Source organism: Aedes aegypti, chromosome 3 (assembly GCF_002204515.2).
Source record: "Aedes aegypti strain LVP_AGWG chromosome 3, AaegL5.0 Primary Assembly, whole genome shotgun sequence".
In the NCBI taxonomy this organism is placed as follows: domain Eukaryota; kingdom Metazoa; phylum Arthropoda; class Insecta; order Diptera; family Culicidae; genus Aedes; species Aedes aegypti.
The window spans coordinates 225,884,456-225,900,774 of NC_035109.1; the positions used below are offsets into that span (position 1 = coordinate 225,884,456).

A 16,319-nucleotide genomic window follows, 5' to 3' on the forward strand; every position below is an offset into this window, starting at 1 on the left:
CTGTCGATTGTATGACGAATGGATGCCTTCAAATCAGATTCTGAAGCGGATAGTGGCAAAACTTCACGATACTTAACTGGCTTTTGAACATTTGTTCTACTGATTAGCTCTTTGTATTGGTTTTGAAGCATCTCTGATAGGATTGAGCCATTACGTAGAAAGTTGATTCTGTACTTCACATTACCTACCAAAAGAGTAGTGTGTGGTCTTTGGATTCCATCGAATGCTCCTGTTGAACGAGCGAAGGAATGAAAATCATCGAATCAGTTCGCGTTCTGCAAGTGCGAAAAGATTTTCGTGTTCAGCCGAGGAGGGATTACCAACTGGTGAGCTCGTTTCATGCATATGGTAGCATATTTTTTATCGTGGCAACTTTACGTTTATGAAACTTTATGGATTGTTCATCGCTACAAGTGTCAATATAAACTATTATCTCTGTTTCATATAAGTTGAATATATACATTGCTTTCTTATTCGGTCATTATTCTAAATAACCTTTAAATAGTTCAACATTATGAATGTCAACGTACTCTTATTATCTTCTACTTACAGCTACCAATATATTTTCACCAAGAGACAAAAATGCAAGGCTAGTTTTTAATAAAAGTAACATTTTTCCTCCCGTAATTATATTAACTTCAGTATTAACTCAGGTGTGGCTTACTACACCTAGAAATGGATTCTACGTTACGACTTGAATCCCAAAAAGGTCAATAACACAGCGCAACAAAAATGACATTTTTGCGTGTCTCAAGGATCAAATTATGTGTCTCTAGTAGATTTGGGGTTGCTGAATCTGATGCCGTTCTCAGAAATTTCCCAGCACGTCATAAATTTTAGCTACAGGTCGTCAAAGTTGTATAAAACATTGATTTTATCGATGTTTACCTAAAATTTGAAGTATATTTTATCAAACTTTTTTGTCATCTTATCCATCTAGCATGCAAAAGAGAACTGAAACTTTCATTTAAGATGTATTTTGATTGAAAATGCACGATTAAATTTAGATTAAACCGATTTTTTCAATATGCTTGTAGTCTCCATACTAAATTCTTCGTTTTTCTTATATGGCAAAATACAATACTTTTCTAAACCGTCAAAAAATAACTTTTCCGGGTCGAAAGTATTACAAACTTTGATGATAACTATTGTTATACACATAAAGTTTGAATTATGTGGCAAATTAAGTTGCCTTACAAGCTGGCAAACTTGCATGCAAGTTGGCTGAAATAGTCAAATTTCGCATTTTCAACAACCAATATCTCAAAAACTAGACGTGCTATGATATTTCTGTAAACGGCAATGGATTCAGCAACCCTTTATTAAGTTAATAGAGGTATTTTGATGCTGGAGACAAAAACGTGTTCCGCAGTGTAATTAATCATGCCAGTTTCAAATCATGCCAGTTTCAAATCAACAGTAATAAATTACGGCCATTAAAATCAAATGCAGCCCAAGTCAACAATACGCTATGATACAGTGGAAGCTGTGAATATTGGTTGAGAAATAGTTTACACCATAAATTAGATATGAACGACTAGACACAATGCATAAATGTATTGCCAAGCATGTATCAACAGTAATCTTACGAAACATACGGTTAGTCGGTATGATCGATGATCTTCTTTTCTGTCCAATGCACCTGTAGTTTGCACTTTTTCAAACCTAAATAAATGTGTAGGCTGATTCAGCAATAATTTTACTTTCAGGATAATCTTTTGGTAACAGAAGGTAGATTGCTCCGCCTACCAAATCTAGCTTTCGTACAATCCCAGCTTGTCGACAGCTCGCTCCAGTTCCCATCCAAGGCAATTGATCACAAACAGTTGCCCCAACCCCGAAAGACATTTATGAATCCAGTACATCATCAAACATCCCTTTCTTGGGCAGTTACGTCACCGAAGCTTGTCTCATCATGATTTATCGTTCTTCATAGCATAGGAACCGTCGTCGTGCGTTCCAACTATATAGACTGGTCGAGAATTTATCCCGTTTAATAGCCTAGAACGCTCACTGTCAGCAGCTATTAATCAGTCTAACACGTGGCGAACAACACATATCTGGGACCAGACAAAGAAAGCACCAGAAATCCACGTGGAACGCGCGTGTGTAAACGACAGCGTCTGAAGTTCGTAAATTATTTGCCACTCAGCCGTCTTCCCGCAATGCAACGCAAACAAGCCGGTCTGTGATTAAATTATATCTTGAGTGAGCTTTGCAAGTGGATGGTAGGGGGAATCAGGGTAAAACTGACATCCTAAGCTTATGGAAAAGTTTTGTGTACTTTTACTTGCTACATCAAACTTGAATCATTGCAGAATTAAAATTAAAAGGGGTCTGTTTTACCTACCTTACCCCTAGAAATTTACCTGCCTGTGGATTTTACATCAGAGACGCGGCGAGAAGTCAACCATCCGGATCCTGTGACGACAATTTCGAGATCAGCCAAATTTTTGTACGGCCACCCGTGGGTGGTTTCTGGAAGAAGTCGAATCGCAAACACACGTTGGAGCTCCCTGAGGCATTAATGTAATTAGGTCTAATTAATTGAAAAATACCTCCACTCAGTAGCTCGTGAAGTACGCACCGTAGCAGGGGCAACGCTCACCAAAAATTATGCTGGCACGACGTACAAAGAAAAGCGGGTAGAGGCACCATAGACGAAGAAGCAGAGGGGTAGATGGGTCGATCCAGGCATTTTTTTAAGTTATTGAAAACATAATTATGTTTGAAAATAATTATTATAAAGAACTTTCATTTCCAAAGGATACAGACATACTTCTGGCGGGAGCTTTAATTTCTTCATTTTTAGAAGAAACATGTTGGAAATTTCTGGCATGTATGAAAGACTTTCTGGAGAAATATTTGAAGATGTAATTTCTGAAACTACTGGAGTAGGTTTTGACAGAGGTATAGAATCAGAAACAGAAACAGAAACAGAAACAGAAACAGAAACTAGAAACCAGAAACCAGAAACCAGAAACCAGAAACCAGAAACCAGAAACCAGAAACCAGAAACCAGAAACCAGAAACCAGAAACCAGAAACCAGAAACCAGAAACCAGAAACCAGAAACCAGAAACCAGAAACCAGAAACCAGAAACCATAAATCATAAATCATAAACCAGAACCCAGAAACCAGAAACCAGAAACCAGAAACCAGCAACCAAAAACCAAAAACCAGAAACCAGAAACCAGAAACCAGAGACCAAAAATCAGAAACCAGAAACCAGAAACCAGAAACTAGAAACCAGAAACCAGAAACCAGAAACTAGAAACTAGAAACCAGAAACCAGAAACCAGAAACCAGAAACCAGAAAACTAGAAACCAGAAACCAGAAATCATAAACCAGAGACCAGAAACCAGAAACCAGAAACAGAAAAACTATGCCGAAATTTCCATCAACCATCCTTTCAACAATCATTTCAAATTTCTTAGCTTTTATAACTTACCACCAAGTTTTTACTGTTCTATACTCCCTCCAAAAATGTAGTGAAGACCAGGTCCCAATGCATCACATTTTTATAGATTTCAAGGTGGAATACGGTACTATCGACCGCGTAAAGATATGGAAAATCAGAGAATAGCTCTCTTGGGAAGCTCACAAGGAGCAACGTTGTAAGGTGTGCAACAGTGTGTGAAGATTTCAGGCGAACATTCCATTTCGTTTGAATTCCGCCGGAGACTACGACAAGGTGATGGAGCGACATGATGAAGGCTGGGCGATTTTCACGAGATCCAGTCAATTTGTTTGCTTTGCTAGGATACCGAAGATGGCGAGATAGAGAGATGCAATAACGAACCGAGTATTGCGGCGTCTAAATTGTTGATTCAGTGTTATCTATTTAGATGTAAAAAAAAGTATATCCTCCCATACCCTAAGAAATAAAATCCTCCTACACCACTGGAAGGCACTAATTATAACAACGCGATAGAACTTCGAGAGAAGCTTGAAAAATATTTGCCTTACACTTGGCTTCCCACGAACAATAAGATTCTATCCGGAGCGTTGCTGGATTTACAGTTGCATAACAGGGATTACTGACTTATTTCGCAGCATGTTATTGCTTAAAGCGCTTGGAATCAAATGTAGGTCATTTCAAAATTTTGCCTTTGAAGATGCGTAATATTCAAGCAAAAATTTCTTTACATTTCACTAAAAGTTCAAGATGTGTGATCCAACGTTATGGGGTTAAAGTGGGTACATTTTTGATCTTCTTGCTAATTAATCACTTTTGTAACATTTCAGACGAAATCGACAGATATAATTATTGTCAAAATTTCACAGAACCTCAAATCATCATAATTAAATTCGGTACCTCATCCACATTTTATCGTCCACATTTCCAGAATCAAAGCATCAATTCATACGCCATAATCAGTACATTTCCCCCCAAAAGTTACATCGATGCCAGAAACATTGAATTCTGCTGCCAGGGTCCTGCTATTTCAACTTGTTCCGACGAACCTCGGCCCAGCGGAAAAAAGAAGAACACGGTTCTCGTTATGTTCCACAAACTGACATCGTTCGCAGAGTAAGCACCACATCGGCAAAGTTCATAGAAAAACACACCATCCTACGTTTGGAATGGTTGGGATATGAAAGAACTTAGCGTGAAATAATTTATATGCCTACCTCTCTCGCTCTTGCTCTCTCTGTATGGAGAACATATCACCCGGACGCGGACAAGTTCCTATGCCTGCAAGGAATGGATTGAACCAGGAAAGCATTCGGAACGGACAATTGTTGCCTCCAGGGCGTCGACTCCAGCCGGGGTCTATTTCCGAGCACGTTGGTAGGTCTGGTTCGATGCTGGAGGGTCACTTATTATAAGGGTATGCGATATTTCTATTGATTCCGTGAAATACCGTGCAACCGGAATTTCGTCAGATGCTCAGATGAATTCTTTGAGACAGTTTTTTTTTTCAGATTCTCCAGGGAAAAAATCCAAAAAAAAATATGGATGTTACGTGGAACTGTTCTTACAAAGTTTAATTTTTTAGCTCAAATTTCTATAGATTTCAATACATTTGAAAATTCATTTTCCAGGAAACGAGAAATAAACAAAATCTATTGTCATTCATCCTTAAAGTTGAATTGTCATTCATCCTTAAAGTTGAAAAAAAGTATAAGTTTGAATCAAATTTGGCGTTTGCCATAGTAGAAAAGCACAGTTCAAAACATGGTTTTAAATGAGGCAAATTATGCGATCGATTGGTCGCTAGCTGGTGATGACTAGTCGATTAGGTTTTCAGCTCAAACGGTTTGAAGTTTGGCTTCGATTCATATTCACCTTAAAGGATAACAAACAGATTATTACTTAAAATACCATAATTATAAGCCTCAAGTGTTAATCGAGATATTACTGTTTATATTACTTAAAAATCATGGAAAGTCTTAACTGGTCGGAGGACTCACAATTCAGAAGAATAAATTTTCATAAGTCTATATGCGTATGGATGATGACCATAAGCCTTCGAGAGAGCAATGATTTCGATTTTAGTTCTTGAGATAAGTATTCAAAGGGGTTATCATATAACCTGTAATAGTCCTTAAGCTCAGAGCTTTGATATTACTCAATTATATTGTATGACTCATATCCTTGTTCGTAAGGTTTTGAAATATCACCCGTTACGCTTGTAGATGTGACGATCTGTTTTTAAAGTAAATCTTAGATAAACTTAAACAATCGTTGTACTACAACTCTTATTTGTTTCGACTTTTGCAGTTAGCTATTTTTACTTTTAGGGGAAAGGTATTCAATATCGGCAGAAAGCGATATGTTTGCCAAATTAAGTGTAATTGTGGTAACATTGTGCTAAAAGATTTTGTAGCCGGCGGGACTTGAAGCCACAAATTCCATTCTGTACACGGACGCATTACCAATTATACTACAGCTACAAGTAGATCCTGTCGGCTACATAATGTTTTAGCACAACGTTACCACAATTACACTTAATTAGGGAAACATATCTCTATCTGCCGATTTTGAATACCTTTCCCCTAAAAGTTGTACTAAAATTTTGGAATAATATAATTAAATACATCCATCTGAGTATCAACCAAAGGTTTTTTTTTATCATTACTTTATTATAGAGACTTTCAGCCCTGGGCTGGTTCGTCTCTAAGACAACCAAAGGTGACTGTTTTTATGTCGATCATTAACACAAGACTTAGAAAGCTTCAAAACCATTGGTTAGATCAACTTCATTCGTGTTTTATTATTTAATAAACATTTCAAACCTTTTTCGGCCCAGTTTAATAAAACAGTTTTATATAATAAAATAGAACAAACTGAGAACTCACCAGCCACTACCATTTTACTATATTTTTTTTTATTAAAACATCGAAATTCAGTGATTCTGTATATTGTATTTTTTTCATTGGATTCTTTGTATTAGATTAGACTTTTTTTAATGTAAGTATCTAAAAAAGTTTCTATTTTTGACGGAAAGTTTCTAAAGTCTGTATTTTTACAAAAATGGTCTCTTAAGTATTTTTTTTCCTTATTTGGCTTGCAGTGAATCCTGCTGTCAAATGTTAAAGGTTCTACAGAACACTTCATGGTCTATTCCATACGTTCCACAGTGCGTTGCTCCATAGACAAAAATCAAATTTCAAGTTATTTTATTCGGCGATAATAAGTATCCACAAGTGTTTATAGATAATATCGGCTATTGAAACGTGTATTTATAAAATTTATAAAGCACTAAAACGACTACAACAAGCGTCGAAAGTGACAGTTTTCGGAGTAGCAGAAAAACTTAATTTTGTCGCTAGTTTTCAACATTACTTTCATTTAGTACGGAAGGTGATGGAACCAACCCATTTAATCAAAATTTGAAAGAGAACATGTTTGAAGGTTGGTTAAGTATATTTGATGGGATAAGCACACCAAATTTAACTTTGAATATGAGAAACCGGCTCGATGAGTTGGCTATGAAATCAAACTTATGAAATACTAATATGTAACTTTGATTATCGATTCAAAAAAAGTTCCACCGAGTTCCACCCTAAATCACTCACAGACATGTTTCTCAGAGTGTTCTCTAAGACGTCTGAAAGATACAGCTGCAACTCCCTGCAACTCTTCGAGATTTTCGACTTTTTTTCGGTATACTGTTTAACCAGCACAAGTATGAAAATGAGTTGTTTGTGATAAAAAAAACAAAAATCTCGCAACGCTATGTGGTCAAAGCAGAACCGGACATTACGCCAGAGCAAGTTTATGTTTAAAATAATATATTTTAAATGAAATTTCCAAGATTTAATTCAAATCTTAAGTTAAAAACTTGAAAATTTTTAAAATATGCGCCTTTTTTGCATAAAAGCGTATAAGTCACTTTTGCAGTTACGAATATGAAGAGACATATTTGCAAATAACTTCTTACATCATTATGACAATAATAGTACAAATTACAAGGTTGTTCTTGGAAAATAATGGAATTGGCGCTTAGGACAGTTTTGCGATTATGCGTATACTATATGTCATTTATGCAAATTGCAGCTCTTTTGACCAGAATATTTTTTTCCTTTCATACCAAGATGCTTAAATGGCTTGATCTTCCAGTTTTGATTTTTGTCCCGCATCTCCATACATTCAACGTGCGTTCTCTAGAAATCTTCCTCTTGCATGCTTTCAGGGGCTTCGAAGATCCCTCCAGAAGTTTATCTTCATATTCCTTTACAAATTCTCCAAGGAAATCTTTCATCGGTATTTCAAGGGATGCTTAGAGGAATTACTCCATAACTTGCTACAGGAAATACTTGAACAGTCCGACGCTCCAGTAACTCCAGAGAGGTTCATTCCAGAGTTTTTAAGGTGGATACGTGTAACTGACACTGAAGAAGACAACAAGTGGTAGTCGAAATTCACGTATCTGTCAAAGATACGGTGAAATTAAAAGGTACAAGGTACTCCGATCTACTTTTTTGTTTCTCTATTGAGATTCTGCTCAGAAGATTCAAATGCATTACAAAGAAGAAATCTTCAATAAATTAAAAAAAATATCCTGAGAAAATTTCCTTGAAAAAATTAAATACCTACCAGAAAAAAAGATTTGAAAATGTGGGAAACTTCTCAAAAGTTTCCTGGAAGAATTCATGATGGAAACTTAAAATGGACTACAATTTCGTGATAATCTTAGAAATACTGGTTGAATTCTACAAAATGTTCTAAGCTAGAATCTTGCAGGAAGTTCTAGAAAAATGGATGGTAGAATCATTGGGTAAATTCTTGGATCACTTTAGACTATTTGAAAAAAAAAAATGAAAGATTGTTTGAAGGAGTTTCTGATGAAACCTCTGAAGTAATTTATGTAGTTATCCTTAGTAGATTTCCTGATTACATAAGGTGAATCTTTCACGAGGGTTCCTTTTTAGTCCGTAAAAATCGCGAAATAAACTCTTTGAGAAAATATCTGAATCAATTCCTGGAGGATATGACGTAGGGATTCATACAAAAATACAAGAAATAAGACTTGTAGTAGTTTCATGCGGAATTCCCAAAATATATCTTTTGAATACTTTCAGTGAACAATTATTATCTATTGGTTTCCTTTGAGGTTCTTTTTGTTATCTTGATTCCTTATTGGTCCCATTTCGATCTATTGTTGGTTCCTGTCGTGTCTATTGTGATCTCTTTTTCAGGATAGAGGTCTTTAAAGTTCCTATTTTCAAGACAATTATAATTTCTGTACTGTGAATCGCAAGTCAGTTCCATATGTAAAAAGTAGACGTTGGTAAAATAAACTGAGAAGGTTTTGTGCGTTTTGCCTCATTTAACAAAAAAAGACGTGCTATATTATTATTGCAACTGAAAGATCATTGGAAGATATGTTGAAAACTGATATCAACTCAATGTAACTTGCGATTCATAGTAATGGTGCAAACAGGATATCACCGAATCTAGAAACAACCGAGCTAATAGTTAAACTACTTAATAAGCTAAAGTTTGTAAAACTTTGTAAATGGTTCAACGTACAGAAGCTCCTTATTTTGGTGGAAGTTTTTTTTAACAATTCTGCAAGCATTTTTCGTGTTTCCAACAAGAAATACTTCAAAATATAATCAATATTTCTAGGGGTCCAGATAGCCAAAGCGATTAACACGCAGCTATTCAGCAAAACCAAGAATCGTGGATTCGAATCCTGCCGGTCGTGAAGCTAAACGATAGATAAAAGAAAAGATACTCTATTGTTATGAATAATAGGAAATATGATGTTATAATTTTCTAGAAATTAATCAACGCATATCTTGTTGTAAGGTTTACGACGATTTAGCCAAGAACTTCTATGTAGTGTGCTTCGGAACTTCTCTAGGAATTGCTCAACAAATTGTCAACAGATTCTTCCAGGAATGCCTTGAGATATCATAAACATCATCAGCCATTGCTAATAGCAATTGTTGTGTATAGAACAAGCGACCTTTGTTTGAGATGCGTATATTCAGTATACGATACTATCTGTTTTGGATTACCTAATCCATGAATTCCTCCAACGATTCTTTAGGTATTTCTTGATAGTTCTCCATTCAATCCAGTAATTTGTCAAGGAAGACTTCCAAAAATGCTTATGGCAATTTATCCAAGAACATCTACATAAGACTGTAGAATTCTGTAGGAATGATGTCACTGTCCTATCCAGATCTTATTGTGCTTGGGACATGTCCTACCTGTCCCACCAACTTTCCGCGCCACTGCACTATGGACCAGGGACGTAATCTGGCGGGACAAGATTAATAACTCGGTAACGAAACATTTCCGGCATTTGGTGTCTTCGGCAAAGTTTTTTGTAAAAACGAGGAGCATCTACTAACATAATCGGATAGTTCTTAAATCGTCCGCATAGGTGGGGCTAGAATCTAACTTTTTATTGCGAAATTTTAGAGACTTGGCATGTTCGGCAAAGTTGAACAAAATAACAAAATTTTGATGCAATAAACAACTATCTCGAAGACGTCAAAATTCCACTGCCTACTGTTTTAGAGTTATTGATAAAATAAGACCAAATTAGTGGTGAAAAAAAAGGGTTTTTCCACCGAGCTATTAATTTTGTCCCGCCAGATTGCGTCCCTGGCCCAAAGTGCACTGATAAGGAAGATTTCATCGATTTCACCGACCATACCGTCCACCATCGATAACACAGCATAAAAAATACATATCTGCGTGTCTCAACTTATGTGACTCTAGCAGACACTGATGCCGTTTTCAGAAATGTTCTACCACTACACAATTTTGAACTACAGGTCGCCAAATTGGTTTAAAGCTCTAGTTTTATTGATGTTTAGATATAATTTAAAGTATGATCAAGATCCACCTAACATGCAGCATAAGACTTCAACTTTGATTTGAGATTTAGTTTGATTAAATTGGTTTTATTACCAAAATTGCAGTTTCCATACAAAATTATTTCAAATTCGTTTACTTTATACGGCAAAACACGTTACTTTTCTAAATCATCAAACAATCAGTTTTATCCATCATAGGTATTATGAACTTTGTTAATAAGTATTGTTTATCACATAAAGTACGAATTGTGTGATAAATTCGATAAAACGAAAAAATCTCCATACAAGCTGAGAAATTTGCATTCAAGTTAGCTGAAATCGATAAGTTTTGCATTTTAAACAGTAAATACCACAAATATAAAAAGTGCTATGATAACGGCAATGGATTCAGCAACCTCAAATTAAGTCAAGAGTGCTATTTTGGTACTTGAGACAAAAAAGTGTTCCACAATGTAATAAATGAATCCGTATTTTCGAACTTTGCACAAAAAATCGCAAATTATAACAAATAGTATCATTACATACCAATTACATTCCGTTGAATGAATTTTCAATTTTGTTTCGTTATTATCAGTGTTAGAAATTTTATTTATCGTTTCGTTTCGTATCGACATGAAAAATAGCATATAACATACCCTTATCCTATAAACCTACCATCTCCATCTTCAGCTTTTCGTGTGATTGAATGAAATTTTGTTCTCTGAGAGAATTGAAACCACAATCAGACATGCAGGGACAGTAAAACATTCGAAGAGCTCCCAAAAATTCCATCTGGAAATGTATGAGCCCGCAAATGAGTTCAATTGTGTCGAGGTCGTCGTCAGCAGAGTGTAGGTAGAGGAAAAGCACCAATTTTCGACCAATCCATACATTTTTGGCCTATTTTGCGCGGAAATCCGAAAACAAGCACAGAATTCTTGTAGGTTGAAAATTAGTGCTTTTCCCCTACTGGGCAGTTGCCAATGAAAATGAACCGGAAAAGCCTTGGTCCCGTGTCCCGCTGGTTGACTGTGGCTTGTCTCGCCTGAGGGACCAACCGGGATCCCGACATTTTAACCCATGGGGGTAAAACAACCTGCAGAATAATTATTGTAATTATTTTATGTGGAGCGCACACAGTCAACCGGGGCCTGCTGCTCAATATTTCATGACGATGCAACGCCAATGTTGGTGCTGTTGTCGCAGAGCAATGGCGGGGAAAATGGTGCAACGCTTTCGAGGAAATCTGCATAGGAATGAGAAGTTATGTTGAACTTTCACAGTAATTGTGTGAAGAATCCTATGTCCTCGAATTAACAGGAACGCCAGACAAAGATCAATTCCACTCCTCGTCCTTAGAATTTTGCAGATCCTCCAGCAGGTTTTATATTCAAGGTTCCAAATTTTAAAAATAAAAAAAAATCTCATTTATCAGATTACCATAATTACAATTTTCTCCTTCAAGAGTAACATGATGTGACGTTCAAAGCCTCCAAATGAGAGACTAAGAAAACCCTTAAAAAATATTAACACTTAGTATCCCAAATATCACGATGTAAAAACAAAGCCTTCAGACGAAATAAATCATCATAAAACTATTTCCAGCTGTTAACGGTTTTGCTGCCATATATGATTTACAACACGCACACATTGAATTCAGATCCCATTTCTGCCTCAGAGCCAAATCCTGCAACATATTCTACCGCAACATTACTGTATCCCCTTACTTGCATAGCCCCATCGGTAGAATCGGTACGAAATTCCAAAATAAGTCCCACGTAGGGATGCTTGGCTTACTGTATTTTCAAAATTTGAACAATTTCATTCGATTAAATTTGCGCTCGCACTGTGACACTGTATGTGCTCCAGGATCTACTGCAGCGGCTCTTGCTTCGACTCTCAATGGAGCTAGCAAGTCGGACACTTTCAATCGACATTCTACTACTCCACGATGGGATGGGGGACAGCAGGGGGGTGTTTTGGGTCAGTATGCATGCATAATATGCAAATCGGGCTCGATATTAAAACTATAATATGCGTATGCATTATTCATTTGCCAATTTCACCGATTTTGAGCAGAGTGTGGATACTGTACCAAAATGAGACCTGGTAAGACCCGAAAGGTTCGGTAGACGCACCCTGGTTCCTCTCAAGTAGCATTCTAGTACAGGCTATACGAACGTAACACCTCAATATCCCTACAGAAGTACAGTACCTTGGAAGCAACAATGAATGAAATCTGCACAACATTCAAAGGGATAAGGCTGAATTGGAATCGAATGACTTGGGATGTACATGTGCACAGTTTCATTTTAGGATGAGCAAAATGTATCACAATTATTCAAAGAATGCAAAATCTTTCTATTCGCTAAACTAATTCACATAATTGATAAAAAAAACTCCATCAAAATGCTTCATTATCATGGGAAATGGTTTCCAAAATTAACGGGACTTACTTGTTAAATACCACTGAGTATATAGTGCATTTCTTTTTTGTTGAATCATGGATTTATTTGATGGTCCAAGCTATGCAGCCAAAGTGAAAATCCATATGAATGCATTGATGCAAATGAATTCGGATCAAAAACTAGATGCTTGACGAGGTACAACAGGTCAACAACCAGAAAACTCCCTTGCAGGAAGATGTTCGTCCCCTGGTCGAATTGCATTAACTCGAAAAAGATTCGAGGAATTAACCAATAAAATTCGAAATCAAATCGAACTCTAATCGAAATCAAATCAAAAACAAATCGAAATCAAAATTGAATCGAAATATAATCGATATCGAATCGAAATCGAATCGAAATCGAATCGAAATCGAATCGAAATCGAATCGAAATCGAATCGAAATCGAATCGAAATCGAATCGAAATCGAATCGAAATCGAATCGAAATCGAATCGAAATCGAATCGAAATCGAATCGAAATCGAATCGAAATCGAATCGAAATCGAATCGAAATCGAATCGAAATCGATCGAAATCGAATCGAAATCGAATCGAAATCGAATCGAAATCGAATCGAAATCGAATCGAAATCGAATCGAAATCGAATCGAAATCGAATCGAAATCGAATCGAAATCGAATCGAAATCGAATCGAAATCGAATCGAAATCGAATCGAAATCGAATCGAAATCGAAATCGAATCGAAATCGAATCGAAATCGAATCGAAATCGAATCGAAATCGAATCGAAATCGAATCGAAATCGAATCGAAATCGAATCGAAATCGAATCGAAATCGAATCGAAATCGAATCGAAATCGAATCGAAATCGAATCGAAATCGAATCGAAATCGAATCGAAATCGAATCGAAATCGAATCGAAATCGAATCGAAATCGAATCGAAATCGAATCGAAATCGAATCGAAATCGAATCGAAATCGAATCGAAATCGAATCGAAATCGAATCGAAATCGAATCGAAATCGAATCGAAATCGAATCGAAATCGAATCGAAATCGAATCGAAATCGAATCGAAATCGAATCGAAATCGAATCGAAATCGAATCGAAATCGAATCGAAATCGAATCGAAATCGAATCGAAATCGAATCGAAATCGAATCGAAATCGAATCGAAATCGAATCGAAATCGAATCGAATCGAAATCGAATCGAAATCGAATCGAAATCGAATCGAAATCGAATCGAAATCGAATCGAAATCGAATCGAAATCGAATCGAAATCGAATCGAAATCGAATCGAAATCGAATCGAAATCGAATCGAAATCGAATCGAAATCGAATCGAAATCGAATCGAAATCGAATCGAAATCGAATCGAAATCGAATCGAAATCGAATCGAAATCGAATCGAAATCGAATCGAAATCGAATCGAAATCGAATCGAAATCGAATCGAAATCGAATCGAAATCGAATCGAAATCGAATCGAAATCGAATCGAAATCGAATCGAAATCGAATCGAAATCGAATCGAAATCGAATCGAAATCGAATCGAAATCGAATCGAAATCGAATCGAAATCGAATCGAAATCGAATCGAAATCGAATCGAAATCGAATCGAAATCGAATCGAAATCGAATCGAAATCGAATCGAAATCGAATCGAAATCGAATCGAAATCGAATCGAAATCGAATCGAAATCGAATCGAAATCGAATCGAAATCGAATCGAAATCGAATCGAAATCGAATCGAAATCGAATCGAAATCGAATCGAAATCGAATCGAAATCGAATCGAAATCGAATCGAAATCGAATCGAAATCGAATCGAAATCGAATCGAAATCGAATCGAAATCGAATCGAATCGAATCGAAATCGAAATCGAATCGAAATCGAATCGAAATCGAATCGAAATCGAATCGAAATCGAATCGAAATCGAATCGAAATCGAATCGAAATCGAATCGAAATCGAATCGAAATCGAATCGAAATCGAATCGAAATCGAATCGAAATCGAATCGAAATCGAATCGAAATCGAATCGAAATCGAATCGAAATCGAATCGAAATCGAATCGAAATCGAATCGAAATCGAATCGAAATCGAATCGAAATCGAATCGAAATCGAATCGAAATCGAATCGAAATCGAATCGAAATCGAATCGAAATCGAATCGAATCGAATCGAAATCGAATCGAAATCGAATCGAAATCGAATCGAAATCGAATCGAAATCGAATCGAAATCGAATCGAAATCGAATCGAAATCGAATCGAAATCGAATCGAAATCGAATCGAATCGAAATCGAATCGAAATCGAATCGAAATCGAATCGAAATCGAATCGAAATCGAATCGAAATCGAATCGAAATCGAATCGAAATCGAATCGAAATCGAATCGAAATCGAATCGAAATCGAATCGAAATCGAATCGAAATCGAATCGAAATCGAATCGAAATCGAATCGAAATCGAATCGAAATCGAATCGAAATCGAATCGAAATCGAATCGAAATCGAATCGAAATCGAATCGAAATCGAATCGAAATCGAATCGAAATCGAATCGAAATCGAATCGAAATCGAATCGAAATCGAATCGAAATCGAATCGAAATCGAATCGAAATCGAATCGAAATCGAATCGAAATCGAATCGAAATCGAATCGAAATCGAATCGAAATCGAATCGAAATCGAATCGAAATCGAATCGAAATCGAATCGAAATCGAATCGAAATCGAATCGAAATCGAATCGAAATCGAATCGAAATCGAATCGAATCGAAATCGAATCGAAATCGAATCGAAATCGAATCGAAATCGAATCGAAATCGAATCGAAATCGAATCGAAATCGAATCGAAATCGAATCGAAATCGAATCGAAATCGAATCGAAATCGAATCGAAATCGAATCGAAATCGAATCGAAATCGAATCGAAATCGAATCGAAATCGAATCGAAATCGAATCGAAATCGAATCGAAATCGAATCGAAATCGAATCGAAATCGAATCGAAATCGAATCGAAATCGAATCGAAATCGAATCGAAATCGAATCGAAATCGAATCGAAATCGAATCGAAATCGAATCGAAATCGAATCGAAATCGAATCGAAATCGAATCGAAATCGAATCGAAATCGAATCGAAATCGAATCGAAATCGAATCGAAATCGAATCGAAATCGAATCGAAAATCGAATCGAAATCGAATCGAAATCGAATCGAAATCGAATCGAAATCGAATCGAAATCGAATCGAAATCGAATCGAATCGATCGAAATCGAATCGAAATCGAATCGAAATCGAATCGAAATCGAATCGAAATCGAATCGAAATCGAATCGAAATCGAATCGAAATCGAATCGAAATCGAATCGAAATCGAATCGAAATCGAATCGAAATCGAATCGAAATCGAATCGAAATCGAATCGAAATCGAATCGAAATCGAATCGAAATCGAATCGAAATCGAATCGAAATCGAATCGAAATCGAATCGAAATCGAATCGAAATCGAATCGAAATCGAATCGAAATCGAATCGAAATCGAATCGAAATCGAATCGAAATCGAATCGAAATCGAATCGAAATCGAATCGAAATCGAATCGAATCGAATCGAAATCGAATCGAAATCGAATCGAAATCGAATCGAAAT

The 16,319-nt window shown here is 36.4% G+C and overlaps 1 protein-coding gene across 6 annotated transcripts in view; it reads right to left on the reverse strand.

Moving 5' to 3' along the window:
- LOC5574448 (fat-like cadherin-related tumor suppressor homolog) overlaps positions 1-16,319 on the reverse strand; it is a 364,780-nt gene that overhangs the window by 327,287 nt on the left and 21,174 nt on the right. The window lies entirely within an intron of this gene.